The following is a 10,675-nucleotide window of genomic DNA, read 5'->3' as shown; positions in this document are numbered from 1 at the left end:
TCTGGTAACGCCCCTTACCCTGGGTGTGTTTGGTCTGGTAACGCCCCTAACCCTGGGTGTTGTTGGTCTTGTAACGCCCCTAACCCTGGGTGTTGTTGGTCTGGTAACGCCCCTAACCCTGGGTGTTGTTGGTCTGGTAACGCCCCTAACCGTGGGTGTGTTTGGTCTGGTAACGCCCCTAACCCTGGGTGTGTTTGGTCTGGTAACGCCCCTAACCCTGGGTGTTGTTGGTCTGGTAACGCCCCTAACCCTGGGTGTGTTTGGTCTGGTAACGCCCCTAACCCTGGGTGTTGTCGTTCTGGTAACGCCCCTAACCCTGGGTGTGTTTGGTTTGGTAACGCCCCTAACTCTGGGTGTTGTCGTTCTGGTAACACCCCTAACCCTGGGTGTTGTCGTTCTGGTAACGCCCCTAACCCTGGGTGTTGTCGTTCTGGTAACGCCCCTAACCCTGGGTGTTGTTGTTCTGGTAACGCCCCTAACCCTGGGTGTGTTTGGTCTGGTAACGCCCCTAACTCTGGGTGTTGTCGTTCTGGTAACGCCCCTAACCCTGGGTGTTGTCGTTCTGGTAACGCCCCTAACCCTGGGTGTTGTCGTTCTGGTAATGCCCCTAACCCTGGGTGTGTTTGGTCTGGTAACGCCCCTAACCCTGGGTGTTGTTGGTCTGGTAACGCCCCTAAACCTGGGTGTTGTTGGTCCGGTAACGCCCCTAACCCTGGGTGTTGTTGGTCTGGTAACGCCCCTAACCCTGGGTGTGTTTGGTCTGGTAACGCCCCTAACCCTGGGTGTTGTCGTTCTGGTAACGCCCCTAACCCTGGGTGTGTTTGGTTTGGTAACGCCCCTAACTCTGGGTCTTGTCGTTCTGGTAACACCCCTAACCCTGGGTGTTGTCGTTCTGGTAACGCCCCTAACCCTGGGTGTTGTTGTTCTGGTAACGCCCCTAACCCTGGGTGTGTTTGGTCTGGTAACGCCCCTAACCCTGGGTGTTGTCGTTCTGGTAACGCCCCTAACCCTGGGTGTGTTTGGTTTGGTAACGCCCCTAACTCTGGGTGTTGTCGTTCTGGTAACACCCCTAACCCTGGGTGTTGTCGTTCTGGTAACGCCCCTAACCCTGGGTGTTGTTGTTCTGGTAACGCCCCTAACCCTGGGTGTGTTTGGTCTGGTAACGCCCCTAATTCTGGGTGTTGTCGTTCTGGTAACGCCCCTAACCCTGGGTGTTGTTGTTCTGGTAACGCCCCTAACCCTGGGTGTGTTTGGTCTGGTAATGCCCCTAACTCTGGGTGTTGTCGTTCTGGTAACGCCCCTAACCCTGGGTGTTGTCCTTCTGGTAACGCCCCTAACCCTGGGTGTTGTCGTTCTGGTAATGCCCCTAACCCTGGGTGTTGTTGGTTTGGTAACACCTGGTAACGCCCCTAACCCTGCGTGTGTTTGGTCTGGTAACACCTGGTAACGCCCCTAACCCTGGGTGTTGTTGGTCTGGTAACGCCCATAAACCTGCGTGTTGTTGGTCTGGTAAGGCCCTAACCCTGGGTGTTGTTGGTCTGGTAACACCCCTAACCCTGGGTGTTGTTGGTCTGGTAACGCCCCTAACCCTGGGTGTTGTTGGTCTGGTAACACCCCTAACCCTGGGTGTTGTTGGTCTGGTAACACCCCTAACCCTGGGTGTTGTTGGTCTGGTAACGCCCCTAACCCTGGGTGTTGTTGGTCTGGTAACACCCCTAACCCTGCGTGTGTTTGTCTGGTAACGCCCCTAACCCTGGGTGTGTTTGGTCTGGTAACGCCCCTAACCCTGGGTGTGTTTGGTCTGGTAACACCTGGTAACGCCCCTAACCCTGGGTGTTGTTGGTCTGGTAAGGCCCTAACCCTGGGTGTTGTTGGTCTGGTAACGCCCCTGACCCTGGGTGTGTTTGGTCTGGTAACGCCCCTAACCCTGGGTGTGTTTGGTCTGGTAACGCCGCTAACCCTGGGTGTGTTTGGTCTGGTAACGCCCTTAACCCTGTGTGTTGTTAGTCTGGTAACACCCTCACCCTGGGTGTGTTTGGTCTGCTAACGCCTCTAACCCTGGGTGTGTTTGGTCTGGTAACGCCCCTAACCCTGGGTGTGTTTGGTCTGGTAACGCCGCCTAACCCTGGGTGTTGTTGGTCTGCTAAGGCCCTAACCCTGGCTGATGTCGTTCTGGTAACGCCCCTAACCCTGGGTGTTGTCAGTCTGGTAACGCCCCTAACCCTGGGTGTGTTTGGTCTGGTAACACCCCTAACCCTTGGTGTTGTTGGTCTGGTAACGCCCCTAACCCTGGGTGTGTTTGGTCTGGTAATACCCCTAACCCTGGGTGTTGTTGGTCTGGTAACGCCCCTAACCCTGGGTGTTGTTGTTCTGGTAACACCCCTAACCCTGGGTGTTGTCGTTCTGGTAACGCCCCTAACCCTGGGTGTGTTTGGTTTGGTAACGCCCCTAACCCTGGGTGTTGTCGTTCTGGTAACGCCCCTAACCCTGGGTGTGTTTGGTCTGGTAACGCCCCAAACTCTGGGTGTTGTCGTTCTGGTAACGCCCCTAACCCTGGGTGTTGTCGTTCTGGTAACGCCCCTAACCCTGGGTGTGTTTGGTCTGGTAACGCCCCTAACCCTGGGTGTGTTTGGTCTGGTAACGCCCCTAACCCTGGGTGTGTTTGGTCTGGTAACGCCCCTAACCCTGGGTGTGTTTGGTCTGGTAACGCCTGGTAATGCCCCTAACCCTGGGTGTGTTTGGTCTGGTAACACCTGGTAACGCCCCTAACCCTGGGTGTGTTTGGTCTGGTAACGCCCCTAACCCTGGGTGTTGTCGTTCTGGTAACGCCCCTAACCCTGGGTGTTGTTGGTCTGGTAACGCCCCTAACCCTGGGTGTTGTTGGTCTGGTAACGCCCCTAACCCTGGGTGTTGTCGTTCTGGTAACGCCCCTAACCCTGGGTGTGTTTGGTCTGGTAACGCCCCTAACCCTGGGTGTGTTTGGTCTGGTAACGCCCCTAACCCTGGGTGTTGTTGGTCTGGTAACGCCCCTAACCCTGGGTGTTGTTGGTCTGGTAACGCCCCTAACCCTGGGTGTGTTTGGTCTGGTAACGCCCCTAACCCTGGGTGTGTTTGGTCTGGTAACGCCCCTAACCCTGGGTGTTGTTGGTCTGGTAACACCCCTAACCCTGGGTGTTGTTGGTCTGGTAACACCCCTAACCCTGGGTGTTGTTGGTCTGGTAACGCCCCTAACCCTGGGTGTTGTTGGTCTGGTAACGCCCCTAACCCTGGGTGTTGTTGGTCTGGTAACACCCCTAACCCTGGGTGTTGTTGGTCTGGTAACGCCCCTAACCCTGGGTGTTGTTGGTCTGGTAACGCCCCTAACCCTGGGTGTTGTTGGTCTGGTAACGCCCCCAACCCTGGGTGTTGTTGGTCTGGTAACACCCCTAACCCTGGGTGTTGTTGGTCTGGTAACACCCCAACCCTGGGTGTTGTTGGTCTGGTAACACCCCTAACCCTGGGTGTTGTTGGTCTGGTAACACCCCTAACCCTGGGTGTTGTTGGTCTGGTAACGCCCCTAACCCTGGGTGTTGTTGGTCTGGTAACGCCCCTAACCCTGGGTGTTGTTGGTCTGGTAACACCCCTAACCCTGGGTGTTGTTGGTCTGGTAACACCCCTAACCCTGGGTGTTGTTGGTCTGGTAACGCCCCTAACCCTGGGTGTTGTTGGTCTGGTAACGCCCCTAACCCTGGGTGTTGTTGGTCTGGTAACACCCCTAACCCTGGGTGTTGTTGGTCTGGTAACGCCCCTAACCCTGGGTGTTGTTGGTCTGGTAACACCCCTAACCCTGGGTGTTGTTGGTCTGGTAACGCCCCTAACCCTGGGTGTTGTTGGTCTGGTAACACCCCTAACCCTGGGTGTTGTTGGTCTGGTAACGCCCCTAACCCTGGGTGTTGTTGGTCTGGTAACACCCCTAACCCTGGGTGTTGTTGGTCTGGTAACACCCCTAACCCTGGGTGTTGTTGGTCTGGTAACACCCCTAACCCTGGGTGTTGTTGGTCTGGTAACACCCCTAACCCTGGGTGTTGTTGGTCTGGTAACGCCCCTAACCCTGGGTGTTGTTGGTCTGGTAACGCCCCTAACCCTGGGTGTTGTTGGTCTGGTAACACCCCTAACCCTGGGTGTTGTTGGTCTGGTAACGCCCCTAACCCTGGGTGTTGTTGGTCTGGTAACACCCCTAACCCTGGACTGTATCCAGAGTGAAGACGTTGTGTCAGCTGTGTTTCTGTCATCGTTTGCTCCACATCGAGACAATCTATTCTATTTTGTACTTTTTAAAATTCAATATCAGAAGTCAGAGTTGTGATAGATTAGTGAGTGTGCAGTACTGCAATAATACTACTACAAATAGTAATATACTGTACATAAAACTACTACTACTACTACTAATAATAATAATAAACTGTACATCTGTCTCTATATTCTCCTCAGATATTAGCAAGCCGACTCCACTCTGAACCATCTCTTTCTCTCCCTTTACGTCACTGACCTGCTTTCCCAAACACCTGCCTCCTCCTCCCTCCCCCTCCTCCTCCCTCCCTCCTTCCCCATCCTCAGTCCTCCTCATCCCCCCGTCCTCACTCCTCCTCATCCCCCCATCCTCACCCCTCCATCTCCTTCCCCCATCCTCACTCCTCCTCATCCCCCCGTCCTCACTCCTCCTCATCCCTCCGTCCTCACTCCTCCTCATCCCCCCATCCTCACCCCTCCATCTCCTTCCCCCATCCTCACTCCTCTCACCTCCATCTCCTCCTCATCCTCCCCGTCCTCACTCCTCCTCATCCCCCGTCCTCACTCCTCACACCTCCATCTCCTCCTCATCCCCCCATCCTCACACCTCCATCTCCTCCTCATCCCCGTCCTCACCCCTCCATCTCCTCCTCATCCCCCATCCTCACACCTCCATCTCCTCCCCCGTCCTCACCCCTCCATCTCCTCCCCCGTCCTCACCCCTCCATCTCCTCCTCATCCCCCCCGTCCTCACGCCTCCATCTCCTCCTCATCCCCCGTCCTCACACCTCCATCTCCTCCCCCGTCCTCACACCTCCATCTCCTCCTCATCCCCGTCCTCACCCCTCCATCTCCTCCTCATCCCTGTCCTCACCCCTCCATCTCCTCCTCATCAGCCGTCCTCACGCCTCCATCTCCTCCTCATCCCCGTCCTCACCCCTCCATCTCCTCCTCATCCCCGTCCTCACCCCTCCATCTCCTCCTCATCAGCCGTCCTCACGCCTCCATCTCCTCCTCATCCTCACCCCTCCATCTCCTCCTCATCCCCCGTCCTCATCCCCCGGCCTCACCCCTCCATCTCCTCCTCATCCCCGTCCTCACCCCTCCATCTCCTCCTCATCAGCCGTCCTCACGCCTCCATCTCCTCCTCATCCTCACCCCTCCATCTCTTCCTCATCCCCCGTCCTCACCCCTCCATCTCTTCCTCATCCCCCGTCCTCACCCCTCCATCTCTTCCTCATCCCCCGTCCTCACTCCTCTCCTTCCTCAAATAATCCGCTCTTACTCCATTTAAGAGGTGTTCAACAAAAAGAGAGAAAGAGAGAGAGTGGAACATACAGGACACAGTGTATCTGACATGTGACAGGGGATGGTAGAATAGCAGCATACAGGACACAGTGTATCTGACATGTGACAGGGGATGGTAGAATAGCAGCATACAGGACACAGTGTAATTGACATGTGACAGGGGATGTTATAATAGCAGCATACAGGACACAGTGTAATTGACATGTGACAGGGATGGTATAATAGCAGCATACAGGACACAGTGTAACTGACATGTGACAGGGGATGGTAGAATAGCAGCATACAGTACACAGTGCATCTGAATCACAATGTAACACTGTGTGAGACTGAAAGCCTTAATTCCCAAACAGATGCTGTCCCTAAAATGCACTAGATGCACTGACAGGATTAGATTACACTCTACATACATCTCTTTCTCTCTCTCTCTCTCTCTCTAAGGGGCTTTATTGGCATGAGAAACACATGTTTACACTGCCGAAGCAAGTGAAATAAACAATAAAAAGTGAACAGTAAATATTACACTCACACAAGTTCCAAAAGAATAAAGAGATTTCAAATGTGATATTATGTGTATATACAGTGTTGTAGCGATGTGCAAATAAACTCAAATAAAAGAAACGTCTTCTCACTGTCAACTGAAAGTGTGTGTGGGGGGGGGGGGTCAAAATCAAAAGTAACAGTCAGTATCTGGTGTGGCCACCAGCTGCATTAAGTACTGCAGTGCATCTCCTCCTCATGGACTGCACCAGATTTGCCAGTTCTTGCTGTGAGATGTTACCCAACACTTCCACCAAGGCACCTGCAAGTTCCCGGAATTTTTTGGGGGGGAATGGCCCTAGCCCTCACCCTCCGATCCAACAGGTCCCAGACATCAGGCAGAACACTGACAGTCCTGTCTTGCAGGAAATCACGCACAGAACGAGCAGTATGGCTGGTGGTATTGTCATGCTAGAGGGTCATGTCAGGATGAGCCTGCAGGAAGGGTACCACATGAGGGAGGAGGATGTCTTCCCTGTAACGCACAGCGTTGAGATTGCCTGCAATGACAACAAGCTCAGTCCGATGATGCTGTGACACACCACCCCAGACCATGACGGACCCTCCACCTCCAAATCAATCCCGCTCCAGAGTACAGGCCTCGGTGTAACGATAATTTCTTCGATGATAAACACGAATCCGACCATCACCCCTGGTGAGACAAAACCGCGACTCGTCAGTGAAGAGCACTTTTTGCCAGTCCTGTCTGGTCCAGCAACGGTGGGTTTGTGCCCATAGGCAATGTTGTTGCCAGTGATGTCTGGTCAGGAGCTGCCTTACAACAGGCCTACAAGCCCTCAGTCCAGCCTCTCAGCCTATTGCGGACAGTCTGAGCACTGATGGAGGGATTGTGCGTTCCTGTTGTAACTCGGGCAGTTGTTGCCATCCTGTACCTGTCCCACAGGTGTGATGTTTGGATGTACCGATCCTGTGCAGGTGTTGTTACACATGGTCTGCCATTGCGAGGACGATCAGCTGTCAGTCCTGTCTCCCTGTAGCGCTGTCTTAGGCGTCTCACAGTACGGACATTGCAATTTATTGCCCTGGCCACATCTGCAGTCCTCATGCCTCCTTGCAGCATGCCTAAGGCACATTCACGCAGACAAGCAGGGACCCTGGGCAACTTTCTTTTGGCGTTTTTCAGAGTCAGTAGAAAGGCCTCTCTAGTGTCCTAAGTTTTCATAACTGTGACCTTAATTGCCTACCGTCTGTAAGCTGTTAGTGTCTTAACGACCGTTCCACAGGTGCATGTTCATTAATTGTTTTTGGTTCATTGAATAAGCACGGGAAACAGTGTTTAAACCCTTTACAATGAAGATCTGTGAAGTTATTTGGATTTTTACGAATTATCTTTGAAAGACAGGGTCCTGAAAAAAGGAAGTTTCTTTTTTTGTTGTTGAGTTTAGTTAGGGTATAAAAGGGAAAATAAATTAACATGGGTTGTAATTACAATGGTGTCGTTCTTCACTGGTTGCCCTTTTCTTATGGCAACAGGTCACAAATCATACTAATGTGATTGCACAAAACTGCATTTAATTTTCTAATTCTTTGTGGGTCTGTGTAATCTGAGGGAAATATGTCTCTAATATGGTCATACATTGGGCAGGAGGTTAGGAAGTGCAGCTCAGTTTCCACCTCATTGTGTGGGCAGTGTTGCACATAGCCTGTCTTCTCTTGAGAGCCAGGTCTGCCTATGGCGGCCTTTCTCAATAGCAAGGCTATGCTCACTGAGTATGTACATAGTCAAAGCTTTCCTTAAGTTTGGGTCAGTCACAGTGGTCAGGTATTCTGCCACTGTGTACTCTCTGTTTAGGGCCAAGTATCATTCTAGTTTCTCTGTTTTTTTGTTAATTCTTTCCAAAGTGTCAAGTAATTATCTTTTTGTTTTCTCATGATTTGGTTGGGTCTAATTGTGTTGCTGTCCTGGGGCTCTGTGGGGTCTGTTTGTGTTTGTGAACAGAGCCCCAGGACCAGCTTGCTTAGGGGACTCTTCTCCAGGTTCATCTCTCAGTATGTGATGGCTTTGTTATGGAAGGTTTGGGAATCGCTTCCTTTTAGGTGGTTGTAGAATTTAACGGCTCTTTTCTGGATTTTGATAATTAGCGGGTATCGGCCTAATTCTGCTCTGCATGCATTATTTGGTGTTTTACATTGAACACAGAGGATATTATTCAGAATTCTGCATGCAGGGTCTAAATTTGGTGTTTATCCCTTTTTGTGAATTTGTGAGCGGAACCCAGACCTCACAACCATTAAGGGCAATGAGTTCTATAACTGATTCAAGTATTTTTAACCAGATCCTAATTGGTATGTTGAATTTTATGTTTTGATGGCATAGAAGGCCCTTCTTGCCTTGTCTCTCAGATCGTTCACAGCTTTGTGGAAGTTACCTGTGGCGCTGATGTTTAGGTCGAGGTATGTATAGTTTGTGTGCTCCAAGACGACGGTGTCTAGATGGAATTTGTATTTGTGGTCCTGGCAACTGGACCTTTTATGGAACACCATTATTTCTGTCTTACTGAGATTTACTGCCAGGGTCCAGGTCTGACAGAATCTGTGCAGAAGATCCAGGTGCTGCTGTAGGCCCTCCTTGGTTGGAGACAGAAGCACCGGATCATCAGCAAACAGTAGACATTTTACTTCAGTTTCTAGTTGGGTGATGCAGACTGTTCTAGTGCCCTCGCCAATTTGTTGATGCATATGTTGAAGAGGGTGGGGCTTAAGCTGCATCCCTGTCTCACCCCCAAATTTTGTTGCCAATTTTAACCCAATACTTGTTGTTTGTGTACATGGATTTCATGACGTTGTGTGTTTTTCCCCCCCAACACCACTTTCCATCAATTTGTATTGCAGACCCTCATGCCAAATTCAGACAAAAGTTCTCTCTCTCGTCTACCCGACTGTCGTTCTGTAAAACAGGTACCCTACTCAAACTGTATTGTGGTTTGATAGTCAAGGCTAGAGCCACCCAGACACCACCCACACACTGACCCAGACACCACCCACACACTGACCCAGACACCACCCACACACTGACCCAGACACACTGACCCAGACACACTGACCCAGACACCAGCAACACACTGACCCAGACACCACCCACACACTGACCCAGACACACTGACCCAGACACCAACAACACACTGACCCAGACACCACCCAGACACACTGACCCAGACACCACCCACACACACTGACCCAGACACCACCCACACACACTGACCCAGACACCACCCACACACTGACCCAGACACCACCCACACTGACCCAGACACCACCCACACACTGACCCAGACACCACCCACACACTGACCCAGACACCACCCACACACTGACCCAGACACACTGACCCAGACACACTGACCCAGACACACTGACCCAGACACACTGACCCAGACACCACCAACACACTGACCCAGACACCAGCAACACACTGACCCAGACACCACCCACACACTGACCCAGACACACTGACCCAGACACCAGCAACACACTGACCCAGACACACTGACCCAGACACCAGCAACACACTGACCCAGACACACTGACCCAGACACACTGACCCAGACACCACCCACACACTGACCCACACACTGACCCAGACACACTGACCCAGACACCACCCACACACACTGACCCAGACACTGACCCAGACACACTGACCCAGACACCACCCACACACTGACCCAGACACCACCCACACACTGACCCAGACACCACCCACACACTGACCCAGACACACTGACCCAGACACCACCCACACACTGACCCAGACACCACCCACACACTGACCCAGACACCACCCACACACTGACCCAGACACCACCCACACACTGACCCAGACACCACCCACACACTGACCCAGACAACAGAAATCTGATTGAATTGCTTTCCACCAAATGGGAGAGTGAACATGGTGCCAGCGCTCGGCTCATCATCACTCCCTCATCTCCTTCTGAATTAGGTTACATTATTTTATACCTAACCTGCTCTGCTGATATTAACCCACTGATTTTAGAGTCGTTTTACAATTGTGTTGTATTTAGCAGAAATTATTCTTAACCAGCGAAGCTTAAAATGAGGGCATTCAGCTAAGGTAAAACGACCACATATCACAATAACACTTTCTTCTAAATAATATTGTAGCTGCTATCGGCAAAATCAACGCTTGGGTGATTCTGTCTCGTCACTACATCGTCTCCCCCCACTGACTAGGAGGGGAACTGCAGCTGCACCTCAGGATGAGCCAAGCTGCAATGTCAAAGTTGGCTATGTCTTATAGTTTTTCCCAATTGTTTACACACTGAAATTGGTCAATGAGGTACAATGACCCAAACTTGTAACTAATTTAACAGATCCGTACGCCAAATATGCAATATTACTGGCACGTGTTTTGATTTACACTCAGATTGCAATTCCATAACAAACATTTGGCAAATCACAACACACAATTCTCTACCTTTTGGCACAAACCTTCACAACTAAAACGTCTTGGGTTCAAATGAAAAGCAACACTGTTCAACAAGCTGAGATCAATTACCAATTGATCACTTTCACTCTT

The sequence above is a fragment of the Salmo salar genome, chromosome 09, assembly GCF_965601325.2.
Source record: "Salmo salar chromosome 09, fSalSal1, whole genome shotgun sequence".
NCBI classification, from domain to species: Eukaryota; Metazoa; Chordata; class Actinopteri; order Salmoniformes; family Salmonidae; genus Salmo; species Salmo salar.
Note: the sequence above shows the minus strand (reverse complement) of the source record.